This window comes from Sabethes cyaneus, chromosome 1 (genome assembly GCF_943734655.1).
Source record: "Sabethes cyaneus chromosome 1, idSabCyanKW18_F2, whole genome shotgun sequence".
Classification (NCBI taxonomy): domain Eukaryota; kingdom Metazoa; phylum Arthropoda; class Insecta; order Diptera; family Culicidae; genus Sabethes; species Sabethes cyaneus.
This window is the reverse complement of record NC_071353.1, coordinates 66,839,009-66,865,906: the sequence shown is the minus strand read 5'-3', so window position 1 is coordinate 66,865,906 and position 26,898 is coordinate 66,839,009. Positions and strand designations below refer to the sequence as shown.

Genomic DNA, 26,898 nt, shown 5'->3' with positions numbered 1-26,898 from the left:
TCGATAACAAACGATTTTTTATAAGTTGTGCTTTTGTTATTGCGTTTAATTTGTAAAAAGTTGCATAAATAACAATTCAGTTTTACAATACAATTATTGCGTACTACTGGCACATGAAATATAACGTTTAAGTACGTTATTTTTAGTGATCAAAATTAAGGATATTTTCGATACAAGGGCGATATTTTTCGAAACCTTTAGAACCAACACGATCCCGCGAACACAACGCATATTCGCAGTGAGTCAGGTAAGACAGTAGAAGGAAGAATCATTCAATTCTGTCAGTCCGTGCTTTAATTTATTCGTCACGTACAGACGCCGACTCATTTATATCAGTAAGATGTGCACTGTGGTTTGTGTGGTATGTTTCAAATATCAATGCTCAATTTTTGTATGGATCTGTTACGTGGTGTGGACCTTTTAAGAATCACCAAAGTAAAATCGCGAAATAGTTTCCTATCGTGCCGCTATAAGTTAAATGGTTGGTGATCGGGTAAAAGATCATAACTTAGGCTATTTTGCAATGTTCAGCCCGACTGTCTTCGAACACTAGATGTAAGTGATTTAATTAGAGGTAATTAATTTAAGAAATTTAATTCTTAGGCTTCGTACACAAATTACGTAACGCTTGGAGGGGAGGGAGGGGGTCCAGTTTGCGTTACTTTTTGTTACATAGGGGGGAGGGGGAGTCCGAAGAATAGTTACGTAACAAAATTATGAATACCAAAAAACAGCTGCAAAACGAAGGAAGGACGTGTTGATGGTGTGAAACAGTCAATTGATTTAGACTGATGGAGATTCAAATTCTAGTTTGTAGCTGATGAAGACGATCCTACTGCATTTCCAAATATTGTGTATCCAGGACAAAATTGGACTTCCGAAAAAACGGCAAACGATTTTTCTTCCGTACCGTACATTAAACCTAGTGTCGGAAGTAGTGCGCTGTATAGCACGTCTCATTTGCTATAGCGCACTGCTTCCGGCACTAGGTTTAATGTATGGTACGGAAGAAAAATCATTTGCCGTTTCTCCGGAAGTCCAATTTATTGCTGGCGACATAATGCTATAGTTGAAAACCAATTGACCTCAACATGGATCAGTGTTGTTGTTTTTAACATGATTTTGTTCAATTCATTAAAATAAAAAAATATACGATTTATGTGAATTTTTTTCAATGTCAAGGGGGGAGGGGGTTTGGCCAACGTTACGTAATTTAATGGGGGGGATATGCCAAGCGTTACTTATCGTTACATGGGAGAGGGAGGGGGTAAAAAATCCGAATTTTTAGCGTTACGTAATTTGTGTACTATGCCTTATTTGCAACCACTACTGTGTTACCTGACTCACTGCGAATATGCGTTGTGTTCGCGGGATCGTGTTGGTTCGAAAGGTTTTGAAAAATATCGCCCTTGTATTGAAAATATCGTTAATGTTGATCACTAAAAATAACGTACTTAAACGTTATATTTCAAGTGCCAGTAGTACGCAATAATTGTATTGTGAAACTGAATTGCTACTTATGCAACTTTTTACTAGTTAAATACAATAACAAAAGCACAACCTATAAAAAATTGTTTGTTATCGATATTAGTTGCATATGCGTTATAAACGAATAAAACGGTATGGTTACGTTTTATTTCAATAACACGTATATTCGCAGGTAAAACAGTAGTAATAGTTAGAATTCTTTAATCTGTTAAATTAGGTAAAATTTACCGAAATTTCAACAGCCGAGCGTTCGGCAAAAATGTCGATGGTGCATATCGACGTTTACGGATCTTTAGTAGGTAATGTTTTTTTTCGGTGCTTTTTTTTTATTTCTAGCCCTATATAAATTGCGAAAAATATTTATGTGCTATTTTGAATAAACGATAAATTCGAAAATCAGGCCTGAATTATGTCGAAAAAAAATACAAACAATATATATTATTGGTTCAAAGCTTTACCATATACCTTACGCAGGGGAATACAAAGTGGAGGAAAAGAAACTAAACTGGTTTAGCCAGTTTTCTCCGTAGGTCTTAAGAGTAGTTCTCCAGGCACGGTTCAAGTCTGGAGAATGCATACCATGAATGTACAGAGCATGATCTGACTGTATGGCTGAATGATCTCGCTCGACTCAGCTTAACTCAGCTGCATCGGTGAGAGATCCTCGCCGAGTCAGTTTTGTATGGACTTGTGGACTCGGCGGTCGGTGTTTGCGCGTGCGTTTTTCGGTTAATGTAGGCCATGAGGATTAATTGAACGGGGCTTACGTTTTGTTGTGTTGTGTTTCGTAGCATGATTATTTGGCTAATATAGTTTCATACCAACGCGGTGAACGTTCGATTCACACAGTTTCTAAAGTGATCAAAGTTCATTGGCGCTGTGTTGGTGTGAGATGATGACGCTGGCGGGCTTATGAGTGGATCAATCTGGGTGGTGTCACACTTATGTTGGGATAGGGAATGGGAGATGTGGAAGTTAAATTTGATGTGAATTTACAGTTATCCATGTTATCGGAATTTCGTAAAGCGAAAGAAGATTGCAAAATTGCACAACGTAGACAGCAAATCCCATGTTCAATGTTGGTGCAGGCTAAATTATTTGGGTGTTAATTATTGCCTTCGTTGTGAGAAAGTTACGTCGGCATTGATGTTTGATTTATTTTTGTGCAGTGGGTTGTGCGGTTGGTAGAGAAATTTAAAATTGTAAAAAGAGGTGCGTTTTGCAATTTTTTACCTGTATTCCTAATAATGACATCTCAATATGACTTTACTTGGTGTTAGTGTGTGTTGAAGATGAAATAAATCAAACGAAGTGAAAAGCAAAATTAAATTGTGTTTGAAAAGATATAATAAAAATAAATAAATGTGAAAAGTTGTTATCCCAAAATATGCTCAATGATCCATCCGTTTGTTTCGTTGTGAAATGAAATCTACCTGTTAGCGGTGAAGTTGTGCATAGAAGATATTTGCAGATAGCGGTCTCGTTATACGCGGTATTGTGCCATGGTTGTATGCGTGCTGAAGAAAGAATAAATGAAAATTTAGCGTGTGAATGAAACCTAACAGGTTGAATGCATTGAGTTCGAAGATTGTGTTATGTTATGCTGCTATTTGTTAGCGGATTACTACAGCTGTTTTCTTATTAATGACAAGTTGTCGAGTTCTATGAGGTAAATAGTTCAGTAATAACTTATTAAAAACCATTCTTAAGCATTTTAGTGGAACGTCCAACATGGGGAATTTTTTTCTTTATTATCGCATTAGATTGAAATAGAAAAAAATTACTTTATTCACATGTTCATTTAAAAATATATGTAGGGTATTGTATGGTATTTTCGACATGCTTCTAATTATCGGGCCTACACTGTTTTTGTGTTACTTGTACCTAAAGAATCAAATTATTAGCACGAAACGAATGTGATAGAGATATCCCCCCTAGGATATGGAGAACAAATGGTAGACCCAAAATAGAAACATGCGGAAAAACTAGTGCCGCAACCCTATTTATATATCTACTAGGGTGCATGTTTTCGTATGGAGAAAAATCCTTTTGAGGCTTATTGATACATACATACTTTGATATCTTTTAAGCGTGAAATTTTCATTGGGTTTATCACTCAACACAAAAAACACCCAAGAAAGTCATTGAGTTGATCGTAATAAACCCTCAGCATAGAACGCATATTTTTTTAACAATTTCACTCGCTTTTCTCAAAGATGGCTGCATACACAATTATTGAGTTTTATAATAATTATTTAGAAGATGCATAGGAATAAAAACACAGCACCAGTTTGATTTTGGAACGGTTCGCATTTCAAAAATCATTTTTATTATTTTGACGGGTTGTATAAAGTTGATTTCTCTACAAATTTTCGAAAAAAAAACGCTTCAACTGATCAAAGTGAAAAATTGTATACATGTTACTGTAACTTTCGACTGTATTTAAACTTATTTTGTTTGTAAAAAAAGTTATTGAAATAGCTGCTATAGTTAATTCCTAGAACATTTCTTTAATGATGAGGGTCGTGACTGGGCGTCAAATATCTACGCATTCGATTTTTTCTAGTTTTTTTGCGGAAGAATATTTTCCTCAAAATACATTATCACTGACGAAGATGTGGTATTATAGTTGGAAAAATGCTTAAAGGAGAGTTGTTGTTTACAATAGCAGTTTATTCAAGGCACTATCCGTTTGAAGAGATTGTTGACGTAACTTCTTTGGAAGTTATCGGGACGGAAAGTGAAGCAAATTATTCAGTAGGTTTTATTTCTAATTCCCATCGTAGTAAGTAAAGCCATTATAATTTTCATCATTTGTTGGATGGCATTAATGAATACTCCAAAAGTTCTTGTGTTGGTTTGACTAAAACACACTTACCTTCCGATCCATGAACTTTGAAATCACTGAAAAGCGATTTATTAAAGTATATTGAAATTACACAACTGACTTTATTTCTTAAATTGATCGTACCGTTTTAAAATCCGTCCATCAAAATTTTGACGTAAGACTAGGTCTTACGTCGTTTTTTTTGTTTAAAACAAAAATTTTGTTCTTGAAAATATATTCGCTGTGTTCAGATTGGTAAGAAGAATACAGTGAATACATTTCGATAAACAGAACCCCGCTTTTAGGCCCAAAAACTGATTCCGAAATTGGACTTTCCAACGAAAAGTTAATGACTGCTAGTTTCCCGTTAACATAACAATTTTTTAATATCATCAAATGAAATACATAAATACATATATATCTAACTAAATAGTGTTTGATGTTGAAGTAAGATTTGAGGCGCTATTAACATTCATTCGAAAATAATTGAATATTCTCAACCTGCAGTCTCAACAAACCATATACACCTGTGTGCAAAATAATAGCAGTGGTGAGTTTAGCATAAGAGTTTATAAAAAAATAGTAATATGGGAATTAATGTATTTGATAATCATCTGTTGTTTAATTATGAATGTGTTTTAGTCCACGATTCCTTTCAGCAACGTTTAGACGACCCATTTTGGCTGATTATACGTATATACTAGAAATTAACATACTTTTGTTAAATGTAAATAGATAATATTTATACCTTAAATGGTTTGTTTCAACGGTTATTTTATAATTCTTTTGAAAATTCTAATGAAATTGTGAGGACTGCTATTATTTTAGCATTACACAGGAAAAACAGGTAGACATACGAAACTATCCATATGCTCAATGATGGTAGTACGACAGTCGATTATATTTAGTTAGAGATCGTATGCTACTAGCATACAACATCTTATAGGTAGCGTTCGTGTACATGATAAAGTAGAAAAAATATAAACGATTTTTTTTAAATTTGAGGATTTCACTGCTATTATTTTGCACACAGGTGTATATGCTGCCTGTAGCACATGAAGAATCGTATTATTACATGCATGTGCATGCATATGTGCATTACATGCATATGTGATACCATCGCCACAAAGAGACTTACGTAGTCCTGCGTCATCTATATACGGTCGAGTCTTGTATACAACCTCTCTGATTTTTCATAGTCCGAACTAAAAATCACAACAATGTTTACGAAGCTAACGCGCATGTATTTGTGTAGGACGGCATGATAATTCTGCAAAATTTCTGCAGGTCAGGCAAGTTTTTTGGCTGTAGAATAACGACAATGCCTTGCGTGAGTTATTTTCACTTATGAATGACGGAAATTATCTTCTTCGTCGCACGAAAAAACGTAGGAAATTTGGCTGGTAGGAATTCTTTATTGATTAAAAGCATTCAAATAGATCTCAGGTCACTTTGGTTGGTCGCGTATGATAGACAACACTCTAAATAACTAGTTTTGCATTGTGTGTCATAAAAATGCTGACATTTTTAATAATTTGTGTTGAATAGGACGGGAATAGGCAATCACGACGAAGCAGCAACATACCCTATGTTTGATATTTCACGCTTGAATAAAGTGGATGAGATTTTAATCAGCTTCAATAAAACAGGATGTGACGAAGCCTTCAGGATTCTCTGTATCTGTGGTTTCCACAGGATTGGAACAGGGAGTTTTTACTTCAAAGACGAGTTGTTTGACAGAGAACAAATATGTAATGGAAGTGCAAATTTAGCTGTGTTGGGAGAAAATTAAGTTACTCGTTGCCGTTAAACAGGAAAGATCGAGATTACACTCAAGATTGGTGAGATCGAACCAATTCACTATAAACTTTATATACAATTTATTATTAAAATATTTTCATCTTTCTTAGTCATATTTTTGAACTATGTGAATGATCATAATTATTTGGTTCGAACTAAATTCGCGCCAGTTTAGTTTATTTTTGGTAGCTGGAGTGTTTTATCTCTTTTCAGAGAGCGAAAAAGGGCGCTATAACCTTGACCAATTGCAGCTTAGCTTGTGGTTAATAACATAAGTTCATCCACCCGCCCAGTTAATAACATAAGTTCCTTCATTGCCCGCCGAGTTAGCTTCGGGGTACGATGCTGGCCTAACAAGCCAATCGTCGTATGTTCGAATATCGCCTGGGAGGTGCTGCTATAGAGTCAGTAGGATCGTTGTACTAGCCCTGTAATTGCCCTGTACTCTAATAACCGGTTGCGAAATCTGTCGATAAAGAAAGGTCAAGTTCTCAACAGGACGTTTATACCCATGGCTTTGTTTTTTCTTTTTTCATCCTCGAGGGCCCGGAGTATCACTTAACTTTCATTAGCAATGATACTCCTAACGTATATAAAAAAGCCTTGGGCTTAAACGTCTTTCTAAAACTTGACCCTTCTTGATTGGCAGACTTCAGAGCAGGCTGGTAGAGTACAGAGCAGCTACGGGGCTAGTGCAACAATTCTACTGACTCTATTTAGCAGCACCGCCTAGCCGCGATTCGAACATACGACAACTGGCTTGTTAGACCAGCGTCGAACCTCGAAGCTAACTGGGTGGTTGAACGGCGACTCCCAACGTATATAATTATGTATAAATATGGGGACGGATACAGTACCATCCGTTTCTTCTTCCCCTGAAGATTCGAAAATGTATTACAGGGATACCTCGATATAACACAACCTCGTTATAAAACAAACTCGATATAAGACAATTTTTACCTCGAAATAAGACAAATTCCTTTGATATAGTTGGTAACGACACCTGAGCAAATTTTCCAATCCAAAAGCGGCGCCATAAAGATGTTCATTATTTTGGTGAATGACCCTTTGGGTTAAAACCACTCAAAAAAAAAAAAAAAATGTTCATTATTTCTAAATAATGCTAAAAATTATAAAAAACTAATAGCTCAAACAATAATAAATAGTTCAAAAAACGTAAAAACACAACACAGAGCAAAATTGGCGAGTGCTAATGCAAAAATGCTTGAAAAAAATCATGTTTCGATATAAAACAATTTCGATATAGGACAACTTTTTGAAATTATAAATTGTCTAATATCGAGGTATCCCTATATTGATCAAATTATGTTCATAATTATGTTATCAAATTATGTATCAATTTTAGGCATCATCTCTGCTGCAAATGTTGCTCAATGGGGCTGACCGATTTATTTTGTATATACATAAATTTGACATATAGTATTATACAAAGTAAAAATTAATACAGACAAGAAGTGCGTTTGAGATTAGCTTTAACAAACACCAGTATCAAACTAGTTGGGTATACATTAGATTGATTGATAAAATACTTCTTTAATGAGGAGTCTTGCTGTTAGCGCAATATCTATGAATCGAAAAACCAAAAAGGAATCGGTGACATAATGTATTATCTTGGAATTGATCGAAAGAATTAGAGAAATACTAATTTTTGACAAAATAGCAGCTTCACAAACACAAAAAAAAACGATTTTTGGCTTAAATTTTGCTCTTGATTTGCCCAGAAAATAAAAAATTCCATGATATTTATGAGTGCGCAAAAATCTTCAATTAATTTCTAGAATATATTCCTATATAACTTTTGTTAAAATTTGAAGTGGATCGATTCTAGCTGCAGATTGAGAAAATTCGATTATCTTTAAATGAAGGTAAATAGCGCTCCAGATCTTGCTCTAAACCTCAAATCTAAGCCTTCCCTTATATTAACGGGAAACTAGCAGTCATTAGCATGCCTACTCACACGCGAAAGAGTATGAGAAAAACAGCATTCAACACTTACGCCGTACACGCAGGCTTTAAAGAAACAGCCGCCGGTGCTGTGTGAAATATTTTGTTACCCACACACTCGCGCACGCTTATTCTCACATCGTCTTCCTGCATGGCTTATTCCCGAGACAAAAAACTCTCGGCGAATCAAATGCCCGTGAGGTTGGTGGCTCACTGCGATACAAATTTTTCATTACTTTTTCTTCTTCTTCATCTTCGCCCTCGATTCTACTCATGGGCGGGAACGCGAGCCCTCGCGTGTAATCGACATCAGCAAATCGGGCTGCAACGACGAACGACGAGCGACAACTGTAGCTGCTAGGTAAACACATACGCGCAAAACTCGTTGCACTGCATGATGCAATAAGAGCGGTAGTTTTAAAGGGATGCTCCTGTCCGTGTGTTCGTTAGAATGAGTACGCGTGTGTGAGAAAATTAGACCACATGAGTGCGGGCTTCGCAACACTGGTTTTTAGACTCAAAAGCGGGGTTCTGTTTATAGAAATGTATTCATTCTTCTTGCCAATCTGAACACAGCGAATATAGTTTCATGAACAAAATGTTTGTTTTAACCAAAAAAACTGCTTTTGAAATTTGCAGAAACGATGACGACTAATTTCACTTTAAGTTGAATTAGAAGAAATCAGATGCATATTTTCTTTGTAAGCCGAGTGGGTCATAAAACATTACAAAAAAATTATTGGAAACCTTTTCGAGCCAGTATTTTTATGTTTTCCTTTAAGTATTGGTTAAACCTTTTATATGATTTGATAAGTTGTAAAGTGCTCTTCAACATACTGGCACAGACTAACAAACGTAACACTTCGAACAAATTTTCTAACAAAACATCGTTTCAATGACACCCCTAAAACTTGGAAAAACACTAGAATCACCTGGTGCAGTCTTCGCGCTACGCAAAGCAGCTTGCCATAAATTTAGCAATGCTATAAATTTACTTGTATATTATCTGACAACAGCGCCAGCGCAAGTGAGCGGCGTTCTCGCGCAGCGACTTTGTTTGAGTCTTGGCTTAAGTGAACATTTGATATGATCGTTTTTATTGGCGATGGAATGAGACTTCAGTGTTACGTCTGTTAGTCTGTGATACTGGGTTGACGATCAAATAAACATTGGTGTCGCTACCGGTTGCTATTGTCTTGTCTTGCCCATTATTTTCGAAAAAATTGGTCTAAATTCAAAGCTTGATGTTCGAAAAATACCATATGTACAAATAAAATGGATTTTGTTTTCATTAGTGTAAAAACGAAAAATTTCTCAACCTGCAGCAACAATTTTTTTCGCGAATTTTAAGGATCTTCCCGGAAATGACCATATCTTCTTTATTTTTCTAAAATCAAATATTTTGCAATTTTTTTGTGGAGACAATAGAAATACCTTTCCAATGATGTATAACACTTATAATTAAAACATTCTGATTAAGTTTTATGGACGGAAAACAAAATTGGTCTCAACCTGCAGCTGTCTCCCATTGGCATGAAATTTTGTGTGTGCATACATACATGTATTTAAATGTACAATACGATTATGAAATAAAAAAGTTCGATTTTTCGAACATTTCAACTGTATATAAATTCACAGACTAACAGACGTTACACTTCGAAGAGATTTTCTAACAAAACATCGTTTCAATGACACCCCTAAAACTTGGAAAAACACTAGCATCACCTGGTGCAGTCTTCGCGCAACGCAAAGAAGCTTGCTATAAATTTAGCAATGCTATAAATTTACTTGTATATTATCTGACAACAGCGCCAGCGCAAACGAGCGGTGTTCTCGCGCAGCGACTTTGTTTGAGTCTTGGCTTAAGTGAACATTGGAAATGATCGTTTTTATTGGCGATGGAATGAAGCTTTGTTACGCCGTATGGAAATCATTGATGGATAAATTTGGTCTAATTAGAGGAAAGTTAAACCCGTAGTGCGAATTGCGTGAACGCACCCTCAGGAAAAAGCAAAACGCAATCAAAAAGCTTGCTCTCACTACAAGATACATTGATCTCGCTCATAAAATTGTACACGTCATCTCAGTTAAGATCATTTTCCGGTCGCCCATCCAGTGGGAAAGTCGAACGTGTTCGCTCTAGTGTATGGTGCCTCCAAAGCACCAAAGTGCCTTAATTCTTGCCTGGTTGTGTGATTCAAAGTCCAATCCGTCAGCATAAAACCGCTGTACGGATATCGACTAAGTAACAATAGAAACCCGCAAAACACCCTTCAAAACCTCCCCTGTCATCATCAGCGCGAAGATACAGCTGCGAGAGGTAATTGTGTTCTAAAGCTCATCATTTATGGATTAAATCCTATCGAATCGGTTTCTAGGATTCGGGCAACCCAACAGGCTTAAGGCCAAGTGGCAGCACCCAGCAGAAAAGGCAAAACTCTACAGGTAAATTTGTTGAGCACATGTGAGCGTGGAAACTAACCTAAAATTTTGAGGCAGAACAAAGGGCATTTGACGTTCACCCACGAAGTATTACCGGGAACAAGGCATTCGATCGCAAAATTAAAGGTAATCACATACGTCATATCTGACCGACGATAATGTTATAACGATCCATGCACACACAGATTCCTTCGTCCGTAAAGGGGACAGAGTCCATCAAAACCACAACCTCGTTCAAGTAAACGCTGGGACAAAAGGCCCTCAAGAGAGGTATGAATAGTATTTGTGTAAAATGAGGCACAAAGCTGATGATCGTTTTTTCAGGGCTTTTTATGGGACTTCGCCCTAGTCTACAGTACAGTACAGTGGCCAATCGTGCTCCAAGCCTGGCCGATTTAGTACGTGGCGATCAAGCGAGAACGTTGGCGTGACGGAGAATAGTTTGGTGTAGGCTGCGGTCGATACCGAGTCATCGTGTCCACGCGGGCCGAAGGTGATATTGTGTCGGGTCAGTGCCGTAGTGACGGGCATACCGGAGCTTGAGACGAGCGAGGACGTGGGTCGCACTTAAGTACAGTGCAATTGAACTGTGGTGCACTCGAATTGTGCACATTCGAGTCGGCACTCAACGACCTCAACATCCTGCAGCAGTGATATGAATTGGCAGTAGTGTAGAGGAGAGTCAAGAAGAATCCTTGAAGAGGATGAAGATTTAGTGAAAGAGAGAAGGAGGTGGAAGAACAATAATAGCAGAGAAGAATATGGAAGAAGAATAGCAGAGAAGAATATGGAAGAAGAATAGCAGAGAAGAATATGGAAGAAGAATAGCAGAGAAGAAGAAGAAAATCAAAGAGAAGACGGGAAGCAAGTGGAAGATATAGAAGGAGACAATTGATTAGGAAGAAGATCAAGAAAGATAGTAGGCGAAAAATGAATAAAATGTGAAAGAGAAAGGTGACGAGAAGAATCGATGTAACGGTGGTCCAATATAGCAATGAGTGAAAAATTATCGTTATTTATGCTTCGTGAATAAGCCAGTAGTACATTTCCTTCAGCAACCAATTTATCGGCTGCGCGTTCACTTCATTAAATTTGCGTGCGCTAGCCGGCAAGAAATAAGAGTCTCTCTCAGTGCAACAAGTGGCGTTTCACCCGATGATAGCGGTTGTGAAGCAACCTAAAGAAATTATTCTGATTATATTATTATTGTTACTGTAGAAGAAAAGTAAAATAGTAATATTGGCGCCCAACTGAAAATCCACATTCAAGTTTGCGTGGCAAACATTTAGTTCAATTTTAGTGCTTGTCTGGGGTTATTTGGTAAGAAACAAAATGGAAGTTAACCACTTAACAGAGGAAGAAATGAATTATGAGTTAGAATGGAGGGGTATGAAAGAGACAATTACGTTAGATCGAAGAGAAAAAGAAGAACATCTGCGATCCAGGATACGAATGGGGACTGAGAAAACAGTGCAAAATCCTACGGTTTTGATAATGTCAGATGTGGATAACATTTACCAATGTCAGTCGAAATTAGCTAAATTATTCAACATGCTAGATACGTCGATGCGGCAAGGCACAGAACAGGAAATTCGAGCATGCCGTTCCAGAATGATACATTATAATTCCAGATTAAAAACAATCACAGACTCTCTCATCAAAGCAAATGCCATAAAAACCATAGCAAAGGTCGACCAAGCGTTACAGAGCTCAGAGGAGTACCTAAGGCGCTTCACTTCAACAGGTTTACACAAGGCAAGTAGCATGGAAATGTTGCCGGAAGACCATGAAAGGTTAGATGAATTGCGAACCGCGCAGCTCTCGTCCGAAACAAGCCAATCAGCTCAGAATCTGCGGGCATCCTGCTCTCAGGAACAGCGGCAGCAAGTACCAGTTCCTACTATTCCTTGCATTGTGCGTGAAAGACAGGGATGCAACAGTTACCTTCTAGAAGACGTTAAGACAGCCAAAACCGGAGTCTACCATGGAAAGGATATCAAACCTGATTAGCACACGGATTTTTCATTACACAGCTATGAACACAGAACATCTGGTGACAAGGAGCAATAACGCCATCAACACACGCTTAGCGGTAAACACTCGACAAAGGCAAGCAGCGAAAGAAGCATTGCCATTGGAGAATAAACAATTAAATGACGCAAAACGTCAGCCGTTCGCGATCGAGAGAAATCGTACCTTCACGACGATATAGCAATTTATTCAGAGAAAACACTATTGAGCGTTGCTTCGGGTCTCGTCAACAAAAGCAACAGCAAAACGTTGAATAAGTTACTTCCTTTCTCGTAAAAATACAATAAGATCTCTACCAAAACTACTGATTAATAAAGCCCCAGACGAAAGAAAAGCACAATATAGCGCTATCGATCACAGCGCTCTCGAAAATACAATACAGAAAACTCTATCTAGTGAACTTTAACTAAAAGCGATTCGTTTAAGACCACTAGAAATAAGCAAACCGTTAAAGCATATGTGTAACATGGAGGCAAAGTTTGTTGTTGTTAAGCGCCCAGATAACATAAACTACCGAAGATACTGAAAATGCATACGATTATGTTAGTTATAAGGAATAGTAATAAGGATCTTCCACTATAATTACCGTGGTGTATAAGCAAATCTTGCGATATTTGTCACGAAATGCGTGAAGGCAAGAATTATCGTTCTTAGTGTTTATGACTGCCGATATACCTCACTACGTAACTTACATCGAGATCCTTCAAGGAGCTGATCTACTCGGTGCAATAGGATAAGCAAGGAGTATGCCTTCTCAGAATCTTACATGCAGACACGAAATTTTTGTGGATGCATCGCTTCCGCCACCATCCACAAAAATTTCGTTACCACTCGCATATGATTGTGTTACGCCGTATGGAAATCATTGATGGATAAATTTGGTCTAATTAGAGGAAAGTTAAACCCGTAGTGCGAATTGCGTGAACGCACCCTCAGGAAAAAGCAAAACGCAATCAAAAAGCTTGCTCTCACTACAAGATACATTGATCTCGCTCATAAAATTGTACACGTCATCTCAGTTAAGATCATTTTCCGGTCGCCCATCCAGTGGGAAAGTCGAACGTGTTCGCTCTAGTGTATGGTGCCTCCAAAGCACCAAAGTGCCTTAATTCTTGCCTGGTTGTGTGATTCAAAGTCCAATCCGTCAGCATAAAACCGCTGTACGGATATCGACTAAGTAACAATAGAAACCCGCAAAACACCCTTCAAAACCTCCCCTGTCATCATCAGCGCGAAGATACAGCTGCTAGAGGTAATTGTGTTCTAAAGCTCATCATTTATGGATTAAATCCTATCGAATCGGTTTCTAGGATTCGGGCAACCCAACAGGCTTAAGGCCAAGTGGCAGCACCCAGCAGAAAAGGCAAAACTCTACAGGTAAATTTGTTGAGCACATGTGAGCGTGGAAACTAACCTAAAATTTTGAGGTAGAACAAAGGGCATTTGACGTTCACCCACGAAGTATTACCGGGAACAAGGCATTCGATCGCAAAATTAAAGGTAATCACATACGTCATATCTGACCGGCGATAATGTTATAACGATCCATGCACACACAGATTCCTTCGTCCGTAAAGGGGACAGAGTCCATCAAAACCACAACCTCGTTCAAGTAAACGCTGGGACAAAAGGCCCTCAAGAGAGGTATGAATAGTATTTGTGTAAAATGAGGCACAAAGCTGATGATCGTTTTTTCAGGGCTTTTTATGGGACTTCGCCCTAGTCTACAGTACAGTACAGTGGCCAATCGTGCTCCAAGCCTGGCCGATTTAGTACGTGGCGATCAAGCGAGAACGTTGGCGTGACGGAGAATAGTTTGGTGTAGGCTGCGGTCGATACCGAGTCATCGTGTCCACGCGGGCCGAAGGTGATATTGTGTCGGGTCAGTGCCGTAGTGACGGGCATACCGGAGCTTGAGACGAGCGAGGACATGGGTCGCACTTAAGTACAGTGCAATTGAACTGTGGTGCACTCGAATTGTGCACATTCGAGTCGGCACTCAACGACCTCAACATCCTGCAGCAGTGATATGAATTGGCAGTAGTGTAGAGGAGAGTCAAGAAGAATCCTTGAAGAGGATGAAGATTTAGTGAAAGAGAGAAGGAGGTGGAAGAACAATAATAGCAGAGAAGAATATGGAAGAAGAATAGCAGAGAAGAATATGGAAGAAGAATAGCAGAGAAGAATATGGAAGAAGAATAGCAGAGAAGAATATGGAAGAAGAATAGCAGAGAAGAAGAAGAAAATCAAAGAGAAGACGGGAAGCAAGTGGAAGATATAGAAGGAGACAATTGATTAGGAAGAAGATCAAGAAAGATAGTAGGCGAAAAATGAATAAAATGTGAAAGAGAAAGGTGACGAGAAGAATCGATGTAACGGTGGTCCAATATAGCAATGAGTGAAAAATTATCGTTATTTATGCTTCGTGAATAAGCCAGTAGAACAACATTTCCTTCAGCAACCAATTTATCGGCTGCGCGTTCACTTCATTAAATTTGCGTGCGCTAGCCGGCAAGAAATAAGAGTCTCTCTCAGTGCAACAAGTGGCGTCTCACCCGATGATAGCGGTTGTGAAGCAACCTTAAGAAATTATTCTGATTATATTATTATTGTTACTGTAGAAGAAAAGTAAAATAGTAATAGCTTCAGTGTTGCGTCTGTTAGTCTGTGATACTGGGTTGACGGTCAAATAAACATTGATGTCGCTACCGGTTGCTATTGTCTTGTCTTGCCCATTATTTTCGAAAAAATTGGTCTAAATTCAAAGCTTGATGTTCGAAAAATACCATATGTACAAATAAAATGGATTTTGTTTTCATTAGTGTTAAAACGAAAAATTTCTCAACCTGCAGCAACAATTTTTTTCGCGAATTTTAAGGATCTTCACGGAAATGACCAGACCATAACTTCTTTATTTTTCTAAAATCAAATATTTTGCATTTTTTTGTGGAGACAATAGAAATACCTTTCCAATGATGTATAACACTTATAATTAAAACATTCTGATTAAGTTTTATGGTCTTGGCTTAAGTGAACATTGGAAATGATCGTTTTTATTGGCGATGGAATGAAGCTTGAGTGTTGCGTCTGTTAGTCTGTGATAAAATTTTCAAAACGTTCCAAGATTATTCTATAGGCCTCGCGCATGATGTTTGGCTTGGTTGGACTACAGTTACTACATAGTAAATCTTTACCAGCGGGTATTGAAAATATATAGTTCTATGAAAATAAAATGCATTCTTTGAATTTTATAGCTTTTTCAAACTGTGTATAATTTCCATAATTTCAGAGCGGTGATGCAAAAATGGGGCAGTAGAAATGAATGAGTGGTCTAGAGTTATATACAATTTATCACTGGAAACGTGGGTTATTGTGGTTTTTACTCACTTTATATTGTATTGTATTGTTTATTTATTGATCCATCTGACATTTATCTACATGAATTAAAATTAAAAATGAAATTAAAATTTCTACTATATAAGGTACACCGGGGCAAGTGGGACCTAAAAAATGCATAGTTTGGGTTTATTCCACTGTGTTTTCTATTCCTATGATTATTTCAAAATTCTTTCAGCACAGAAACTCTTTAGTGGTATCACTTCGAAGGATCAATTACGAAAAAGGCCTATCAATTTACATGAAATGAATCTGGAGGAGAATTTTCAAAATTATGGCGATAGGTCCCACTTGGCCCATTTACCGGGGCAAGTGGGACCTATATTCAAATTTGATTAAAAAGCATAAAATAATAGTAAATTGTATAAGTTAATATACAGAAATGTTAAAGCATTGCAAGAAGCAATCAAAAACAATATTTGTAAGAAGGGTTCAATCAAAAATAGCGTAACAAAATCAGATCACAACGGGAGACTTTATAATTTATATAAAGCATAGATCGTGAGCAATTACGCTGTAAAGCATTATTGTAATGAAATGTAGTTGAATATGTCATTGTATCCAATTCTTGCGAGACGTAATTTAGGATTAACCATTGTTTAATAGCTCGAAAATACGATTATGATCTGTTTGTTCTACCATGCCCAATTCGGTAGAGCTACTTGTAAGGGAAAGTTACCTTATAATAACCACGACACTTTATTGTTTCAATTCCAGTTGCAGATTTGCTTAATTATATCAAATTTGACTTTCCAAATTCAATTAACGTCGTTTAGGTGTAACTAAAATGTGATCAAACTGTTTGTTCCCTCACAACCTGTGCATATGGGCTTCTTTTTTGGGGCCCCTTGGTTTAGTCCTTTTCGGTTTTATTTTAAAACTTTACTGGTATAAATATTATGTAATTGAACTGAAAATGTTCGGTAGTTCATCTAAAAAATGTATTAATACCGGAAACTTTGTCCTGAAACACTTTATTTTTAATAGGTCCCACTTGCCCCGGGTGCTTTGAAGTGCTGACCTTATTTCGACCCATTTTTTTTAATGCCGTTTGTCAAATTAAACAACTAGTTTTCGGGTGTAATTTGTTAATACACTCATTATGTTTACTTACTGTCAGAAACACATGTACTTTTACGTGAACCCTGTGGCCAAAATATCATTTATAGAAAGGTGCGTCAAACTTACAACGCAAATTGAAAATAACGCTCAAATTGAAAGTCCACTTTTGGTGTTTGGAATGCCAGTTGTAAATAATACATGCGTTTGAGTTGTATCTTTCATTCGGTTGGATAAAATAAGGTTGAAGAGAGCTATGAGCTCCGTTCCCACTTACCCCGTATTCCCACTTGCCCCGGGGTGCCTTACATCACACAGACAAATTATAATTCGCGTAAATTTCATGGATAGAACTACGAATGTAGATACAATTTGATACCGTTTCACAATTGTTCAACAGTTTGTTTCACAAATTTATAATTTACTGTATTTTTAACAAATGCCTTAAATATCATTTTTATTAATTTTCATATCATTTGAATCAATTGCTTGTTTCCAGAGTTTCCAGTTCCACTTAGAGTTATTCCACTGCATACCCAAGAAACATTTTTGTTGTATAGCTGCTTATCAAGCGCTTGTTTCATTGCTTTTAGCTATAAAGTAGTTGAACAAGCTACTCTTAAACAAAAATGTTTGTTGTTGTTGTTGTTGTTGTTGTTGGGTACTGCAGTTGACGAACGGTATTTGTTAACTGACTTGAGGAACTTCCTCAAAACATATATGTAATAGCAGTCATTGGACGCACGATTTTTTTACTGCTTATTCCAATGCGTTGTGTAGTTTTTGAGAAAAAGGTACATAAAGCTTGAAAATTGTGGTTTTACAGGAGCGGCGTTTTATTCCGGCGAAGTTGTTCTACACCACACTGGAATTCTTATGTGTTCGATCGTTTTTCGCCCACTTCCCGTAGTCGAAATCGAAATCGAAATCGAAATAAGCGCAAAAGACTGCAGAATGAAAATCTGAAATAAAAAATTTATGACTTTTTCAAAAAATTTGGTCGTTTATGTCCCCTTAAGGAAAATACCCGATTTTGTCAAAACCTCTTATTTTCTTTTGCTTATATCTCCGAAAGTATTGGGTTTAGAAAGACACTAGTTTCACATTTTTAAAGGAAATTATCCAAGGAATTCGAAAAAGATATTATTTTTGAGCACCAGTGCTGCCAAATATTTTTAAACTCAAATTGAAAACTAAATTTACATTTTTCTCTCAATAAAGACAATTTTACCTCAAGAATTTCAACTTTATCGTGTTTCGCAGATTTTTTTACATAAGAATCATTCATCGCCCCGAGGTATTCTTTGCTGATCCCGAGATACAGCGTTTTAAAGCAAGCAAACCCCCATTTTTTATGTAAAACTATAAGCAAAAGAACTGTTTTTCAAGCAGTGATTCTCTACTCTACGCAATGTAAAATTACTTTGTCATATCGGGAAAGCGTTTATACAATATATAACAAATTGTTTCAAAAAAGATTCATATAGTTACTTTTCAACTAACATACGAACAACGAGTTAAAATTATGACAGTTAAATTAGCATCAACTAGCTAACGCACTCTGCACATTAATAGTTCTTTTTGACACTATATTTGTCAGTGATTTCACATTTGACAGCAATACAATCGCAAGTATGTAAACAATTGCATGCAACTAATTGTAAAGCATCAAATTGAACCCCAAAACCTATTTTCGGATTTCTGAAAACACACCTAATTACCCACAACTTTTACTTTGACACCATTTTGATTAAAAAAGTAGTTCTAAAACATAATTTAAAAAAAATCTCATTTCTTACGTTTGGAAAACATACTCTTGGCGAAAAAAATATGTTTAATGGAAAATGAATTCGTGCGCGGTTTCCAAAGTTTTAGCAAAACTTCATTTCAATCAAACATAATCAAGACAAGCCGATTTGCTATTTGAACTGGAAATGCCCATACCAAATGACAAATAACATCATATAACAAAGGTTCCTTTCACCACGAGGTGAATTAAATCGTGTTTTTATATTATTTTAAGTACTTACTGCACTATACTCCAATCTTCACCGTAGAATGATTTTGATAATTTCACCAGAGATGTAGTACAACCTCACAAATCGACTGGTCGGGTCCAGTTTCATGGAGCATTTATTTTTATAATAACGGTTTGGGGGAGCTCCGGGCAATTCTGATAACGGAGCATACACATCTGCTTCTTTACCGGAGAAATGCTAAATGTCTTTTGTCTTGAGTGCAAAAAGTATAGCTGCAGGTAAGGCTTCGTACACAAATTACGTAACGCATAGACGGGGGGGAGGGGGGTCGTGCTTGCGTTACTTGCTGTTACACAGGGGGGAGGGGGAGTCATGAGCATAGTTACGTAACAAATTTATCGAATAAAAAAAAACAATTATTGTTTGTTGTTTTTGCTAAACATATCCACGCGCCACTTGTAAGAGAACTTCAATGATGATTGCCCTAGTGTATGTGAATTAACTTTGCTAAAATAAAGTGAATCATATGTGTTTGTGTGCGTTTAGGCGAGCATGAAAACGGTGAACGCTATGTTTACCTATCGTCACGTCATTGACAGTTCAGTGTTTAAATCGTAGAGTTGCAAAATGGATAAGAACGATCTTTTCCAACGTCTTTTCAACGCTATCGTGAAGGCTAATCCACAAAGCAGCAAGAAAAAATCCCAGGATGAAGCAGTACGAATTTGGAATCAGTCGAAAGAAAATCCGAAGCTGCAAGATAAGTTCATTTCTGAAAAGCTCTCCGAAATGCAAACAAAGGCAACCATGCAAAAAAGCACATTGCTAAAATTTTGGGGACAGGCAAGTACCTCTAAACAGAAGGATGTAGCTGTTCCAGTGGCTGACACATATCGGGAACCTGCCAAAGTACCACAAAGCACGGAAAAAGTGGATTGTAATGATCATCTGGAACCACCAGCTAAACGACCAGCACATATTCAAGAAAAACTGAAAACGGAACTAGCAAACATCAATTCTGAGATTGTAACTACCCGCAATATAAAAGTGTTCTAACTAAGTGAAACTGGTATATTCTATTTTATTTATTTTGTTAGGTCAAGCTTAGGGAAATGGAGGATTCTGGATTGCTAACAGGCGAAGGAAAAATGAAATTAAGCAGATATTTGAGGGAACGCAAACAGAAGGAGGTTGAACTGAGAACCAAGGTACTGGGTCAAGAGCGCCAACAGCGATTCCGGGATGAGAAGAAAAAGTCAATGCAAAACCTTCTGGCTCATATTCCGGAAGCCAAGGATCATTTGAATTCCCACAGTTCGGTCGGACGACCACCACTGGAAGAACGTCAGCCCGATTTGCTCAAAGCTATCGTAGACATAGCAATGTATGGGTCAGCAGCTGAGGAGAAGCGCCAGGACGAGCGATACCGTAGTGTTAAAACCCTCTCGGAACTGACTGAAGTAATGAAGAACAAAGGATTCAATATCAGTCGGTCAGGTACGTATCTACGCTTGATACCTTTTCGAGCCAATTCCATCGAGGGAAAACGTCATGTCCATACAGTACCGGTAAAATTGTTGAAGGCTAGGAATGATAATCACAAGGTGCATCAAGATGGTAAGTTTTGTACTGCGACCATAAATATGCTGGAACAGTTAGCTTCGATTCTGGGGCCAAATGAGGTATGTTTTCTGAGTCAAGATGATAAAGCCCGTGTTGTAATGGGCTTGACAGCAGCCAATAAGCAAGCGCCAATTTTAATGCACGTTGAATACCGCGTAAACCTTCCGGATCATGATTTTGTTGTGGCTGCAAAGCACAAGCTTATTCCATCCGTTATAGCGGGTTGCACAATAAAATCTGGACAGCTTGGCCGCGGTGACGCTGTCGGGTACAGTGGACCAACGTACGTTGCTATTCGTTCAGGAAAACACTGTTCTTCAACTGCTTATTCTCATGGCCATGATTTAAATAGGGTTTGTGAGCTGTCTGAATTTGACGAAACAGTTCGTTATCAAGGAACGATTAAACCGGTAATGACAATAATCGTAGATGGGGGCCCAGATGAAAACCCTCGTTATAAAAAGGTAATTGAAATGGCGATCCACCACTTCATGGAATATGACCTCGATGCGATATTCATTGCTACAAATGCACCAGGACGAAGTGCTTTCAACCGTGTGGAGCGTCGAATGGCTCCGCTTTCCCGAGAGCTGGCAGGTTTAATACTCCCACATGACCATTATGGGTCACATTTGGATGCACAGCTCAAAACCAAGGATCCGGAACTTGAAGCGAGGAATTTCCAATATGCGGGTGAAACGTTGGCGGCCATATGGAACGATTTGACAATCGATGGGTATCCCGTTAAAGCAGAATACGTTGAACCTGCCAACTCCCAAATCGATGAATGTGAAATACGAGGATATTCCGCCGAGTGGTTTGCCAATCATGTAAGGACATCACAGTACTTCTTGCAAGTGGTTAAATGTACTGACAGAAATTGCTGCAAACAACCACGAAGTAGCTACTTTTCGGTCAACCCGCATCAATTTATGCCAGCTCCTGTTCCTCTGAACCAAACGGCAGATGGATTAAAAGCACCAAGCCCAACAGAAGTACAGGTTACATTTCCGTCACTGTTTGTACGAAATTCTATAAATATATCGAAAATTCTTCCTAATGCACTTCGTGCATACAAGGAACTTCCGTATGACATTTACTGCCCATCACAGCAAACTGTTTTGAAAAAAAGGATTTGTAAGACATGCTCCATTTATTTTGCATCACAAGTGATGCTCAAAGAACACCAAAAGTTCCACAAGACCGGAGTGCTTGGAAAACGTCGAAATGTCAAAAAGGCAGTTGCAAAGCGAGGAATTGAAGTGTTGGTGGTGGAAAACGGTGAATCTGTTTGGACTGATGAAGATTCGGGTACGGAGCTACATTGTTTACGTGATAAGGATGATACTGCTACATTTCCAGTCATTACAGTTGAAGATCATTTGAGCCCAATATGGACCGATGCCTGATTGTTGTTTAAAACTCTCGTTAATCGTTAATTTGTTTGAATTCGTTAAAATAAAAACTTTTTGAATGAATAATGCAATTTTTAATCATTCTTGTGAAAAGGGGGGGGGGTTCAGGTATTGTTACGTAATTTAAAGGGGGGGTTATGCCAAGCGTTACTTATTGTTACATAGGGGGGGGAGGGGGTGAAAAAACTCGAAATTTTGCGTTACGTAATTTGTGTACCACGCCTAAGGTACAGTTTATTTCTAATTCCCGTCGTAGTAAGGAAAGCCACTCTAATTTTCATCATTTCTTAGGTGGATTTAATGAATACTCCAAAAGCTCTGCTGCTGATTTGACTCAAACACACTTACCTTCCGATCCGTGCCCTTTGAATTCACTAAAAGCGATTAATAAAGCATTTGATTGAAATTACGCAACTGACTTTATATCTTAACTTCGTTGTACCGTTTTTAAATCCCTTTGGTTGATCGCGTATGAGAGGCAACAAACGAAAATATTCGGGAATAACTAATTTTGCATTGTGTGTCATAAAAATCGCTGATATTTTTAATAATTTGTGTTGGATAGGACGGGAATAGGCAATTACGACGAAGCAACAACATACCCTACATATTACGATCAGTGTGCACACGCCGTTGCACGAGGTTGATGCAACACGAAACCTTTACTACTTCAGTGTTTCACTATGAGTTTCAAACTACTGTACTGATGATTGGGGAGAGACCTGTATTTGCCTCATTTGAGCAGAAAATGTTGCGGACACGTCGGAGAGGCCAGACCGAAACTGGCGACTAGTGTGGGTGTAGTCGCTGCTCTGTCAGATATTACTTCTATTGTAATACCAGGTGATAATTGAGGGGCGTATGGTAGGTGGGACACATCTTGACAAGAGCAAAAACGAAAGAATTGTGGTTCGGCGAGATTTTGGATGTTTTTTTCGTTAGCAAGAAAGTTAACAATATGTGGCTCAGGATTGGGTGGAACTAGTGATTGGATTCCAATAATTTTTACAATACAGCCAGTCCACAATCATGGGTCACACACAATTGTGGGTCGTTTTAGCTGTATTTGCGAATTTCCGTTTAAATATCACCTAATAATTTATCAAATTATTAGTGCTACTAATTCGCAAGAATTTTGTCAATCAATTAGAATAACATTCTTGCATTCATCGGCAGTTAAAGTTAAAATGACCCATAATTGTGTGGGACCCATGTTTGTGGACTGATCATACTTTGTTTAGACTTTTGTACACACAACTTCTTCAAATCTGTAAGCTTTTCATTCCAGCCGTCTGTAAGTTTTCAAGTGAAAATAAAGAGATATTTTTCTTTTCGTGTTTTGCGATGCTCCTTGAACCGCATTATTGAATCACAGACGTTCGGCATTATAATTTGGCTGCAATGACATAACCATTATGTTATTTAACTTCGTTCACTTCTGCTCCCAAATTTAATTACATGCAATTTTTGGCGCGTTTAATGCAGTTTTGAACTTTGTGTCGTAAAAGCATATATTGCTATGAGAGCGGGGATTTAAATTTAATCAAAAAGCACTATGTGGAAAGATGATCTTTTCGCAGTACCCAATGTGTTCTATGCTGGTAATGCTGGAGGCTGGAAGCAAATCGGTCATCCACGTTGATTGGCATGCATTTACTGTAGATAAAGTAAGTTCCAGTTATTATTGCTTTTAGTAGTTATCAAACTAATTATCTCACTCTTTTTGTACGACCAAGCTTTTTATTTCCATTTACAATTCGACGTGTCATAAATCAAAAATATTTTATCGTCAGTTATCAGGTTGTCTTGTAGTATAACCATATTATGCACTACGGTATAGTGCTATTTGCGGTATAATTCTACTGCACTTCTCATTAGTGTAGTTGGAGGAACTTTTTCATAAAAGTCAAAATTTGAAAGTTGGGCTTTTGTAGGTAAAGAAAACTTTTTTATTTTATTTTATTTGTTGTTTAAGATACAAATCGTCACGTTTTCGAAACATAATTTAACTATATATATATATATATATATATATATATATATATATATATGGGTCATTCCACGGGAAATTTACAGTCAAAATTTTTTTTCTCTTCGGAATATTTTTTTTACGTTCTTTGTTCAAAAAAAATCGACACGTATTTTTGTATTTCGATGTTACTGTTGGAATTCGCAAGATATGATTTTTTAAAGTATTGTAATCCGGAAAAATCACTATTTTTTAAATACTGATTGTAAACACAGTTTGTAATATCAAAAAATGACTTTCTACCAGATGTGTTCACTATTCCACAAGCTTTCAAAATTGGTATACCATACCTCCTCTCAATTGTTTTTCAATAGTTAAATAGTGCATTTTTATAAACAATTGCAATTTTTTCAAAGTTGGAACTTTTTTTGCTCGATTTTTTTTACTTTAAAATATTTGTTAATCTTTCTCGAAGAAGCATGCAAAATTTGGAAATGGAGAAATGAAAACTCTAGAAGCTATGAATTTTTATATCGAAGCGCGCACGTTAAGGCAAACGAGCGGCAAACGCGTGTGCTTCAACGACACGTTACACTTAATAGCATCAAAGGCGGCCTCGTTATGAAGCTGCCAGAGTTTTCATTTCTCCATTTCCAAATTTTGCATGCTTTTTCCAGAAAGATTAACAAATATTTTAAAGTAAAAAAAATCGAGAAAAAAAAGTTCCAACTTTGAAAAAATTGCAATTGTTTATAAAAATACACTATTTAACTATTGAAAAACAATCGAGAGGAGGTATGGTATACCAATTTTAAAAGCTTGTGGAATAGTGAACACATCTGGTAGAAAGTCATTTTTTGATATTACAAACTGTGTTTACAATCAGTATTTAAAAAATAGTGATTTTTCCGGATTACAATACTTTAAAAAATCATATCTTGCGAATTCCAACAGTAACATCGAAATACAAAAATACGTGTCGATTTTTTTTGAACAAAGAACGTAAAAAAAATATTCCGAAGAGAAAAAAAATTTTGACTGTAAATTTCCCGTGGAATGGCCCATATATATATATATATATATATATATATATATATATATATATATATATATATATATATATATATATATATATATATATATATATATATATATATATATATACTAGCTGACCCGACAAACTTCGTATTGCCACAAATTAACCTGTGTTGTACATAAATCATGAATCTCGGATGATCTTTGTCACTATCTCGAGTTTTGCAAGCCCCCCAGTGGGCGGCGCTTCCAACGGCGGGTCACCGGCAACACTCGCGACCGGCTCGTCCTGAATGATCTAGTGTTACTATAGATAGTTTTTGTGGTCTTGTTATTGATTAATGTTTTATGGAAGAGTCTCGAATTTCTCGAGTTGGATTAGTTTTTGAGTTTCGCAAAAATTTCTGTTTTATTTGTATGGGAGTCCATATCCCCCTACCACAGGGGTGAGAGGTCTCTAACTATCATAAAATAAATTCAAGACTCAAAAATCTCCTACATGCTAAATTTGGTTCCATTTGCTTGATTTGTACTCAAATTATAAGGAAATTTGTATTTCATTTGTATCGGAGCCCACCCTCTTAAAAGGGAAAGGGGTCGTAATACACCACAGAAAAAAAGTTCTGCCATCTAAAACTCTCACATGCCAAATTTGGTTCCATTTGCTTGATTAGTTCTAAAGTTATGAGCAAATTTGTATTTCGTTTGAATGGGAGCCCCCCCCCCCTCCTAAAAAGGTAAGAAGTCCTAATTCATAATGGGAAAAATGGTTGCCTCCAAAAACACCCACATGCCAAATATGGTTCCATTTGCTTGATTAGTTCTCGAATTATGAGGAAATTTGTATTTCATTTGTGTAGAAGCCCCCCCTCTTGAAGCGTGGAAGGATCCTAATTCACCGTAGAAAATATTTTTGCCTCCAAAAACCTCCACATGCCGAATTTGGTTCTATTTGCTTGATTAGTTCTCGAGTTATGGGAAAATTTGTATTTCATTTGTATTGGAGCCCCCCCTCCTAATGTGGGAAGAGGTCCTAATTCATCACAGAAAAAATTCTTGCCTCCAAAAACACCTACACGCCAAATTTGGTTCCATTTGCTGGATTAGTTCTCGAGTTATGAGGAAATTTGTATTTCGTTTGTATAGGACCCCCCCTCCTAAAGTGGGGAGGGGTCCTAATTCAGCATTGAAAAAAATTGTCTCCAAAAACACACATATGCCAAATTTGGTTCAATTCGCTTGATTAGTTCTCGAGTTATGAGGAAATTTGTATTTCATTTGTACAGGAGCCCCTCCTCTTAAAGTGGGGAGGGGTCCTAATTCGCCATAGAAAATTTTCTTGCTCTCGAAAACCTTCACATGCCAAATTTGGTTGCATTTGCTTGATTAGTTCTCGAGTTATGAGGAAATTTGTATGGAAGCCCCCCTTCTCAAAGGGGAGGGGGGTTACAATTCCCCTTATAAAGAGGGAGGGGTCTCAATTTACCATAGAATAAATTCTTGTCACCGAAAACACCCACATGCCAAATTTGGTTCTATTTGCTTGATTAGTTCTCGAGTTAAGCAGAAATTTGTGTTTCATTTGTATGGGAGCCCCCCCTCTTAGTGGGTCTAACCATCACTAAAACCTTTCCTGGCCCCAAAAACCTCTACATGCAAATTTTCACGCCGATTGGTTCAGTAGTTTTTGATTCTATAAGGAACACAGGACAGACAGACAGACAGACAGACAGACAGACAGACAGACAGACAGACAGACAGACAGACAGACAGACAGACAGACAGACAGACAGACAGACAGACAGACAGACAGACAGACAGACAGACAGACAGACAGACAGACAGACAGACAGACAGACAGACAGACAG

At 37.4% G+C, this 26,898-nt stretch overlaps 1 protein-coding gene across 3 annotated transcripts in view; it reads left to right on the top strand.

The window, feature by feature from the left end:
- Positions 1–2,300: 2,300 nt before the first annotated feature.
- Positions 2,301–26,898, top strand: part of LOC128732850 (cadherin-87A) — a 473,132-nt gene continuing 448,534 nt past the window's right edge. For 2 of the 3 annotated variants that reach the window (XM_053826266.1, XM_053826264.1), the window contains exon 1: positions 2,301–3,157. The gene's annotated coding sequence lies outside the window, so the exon portion shown is untranslated. The remainder of the gene's footprint in view (positions 3,158–26,898) is intronic. The other variant, XM_053826265.1, reaches the window with a different exon arrangement.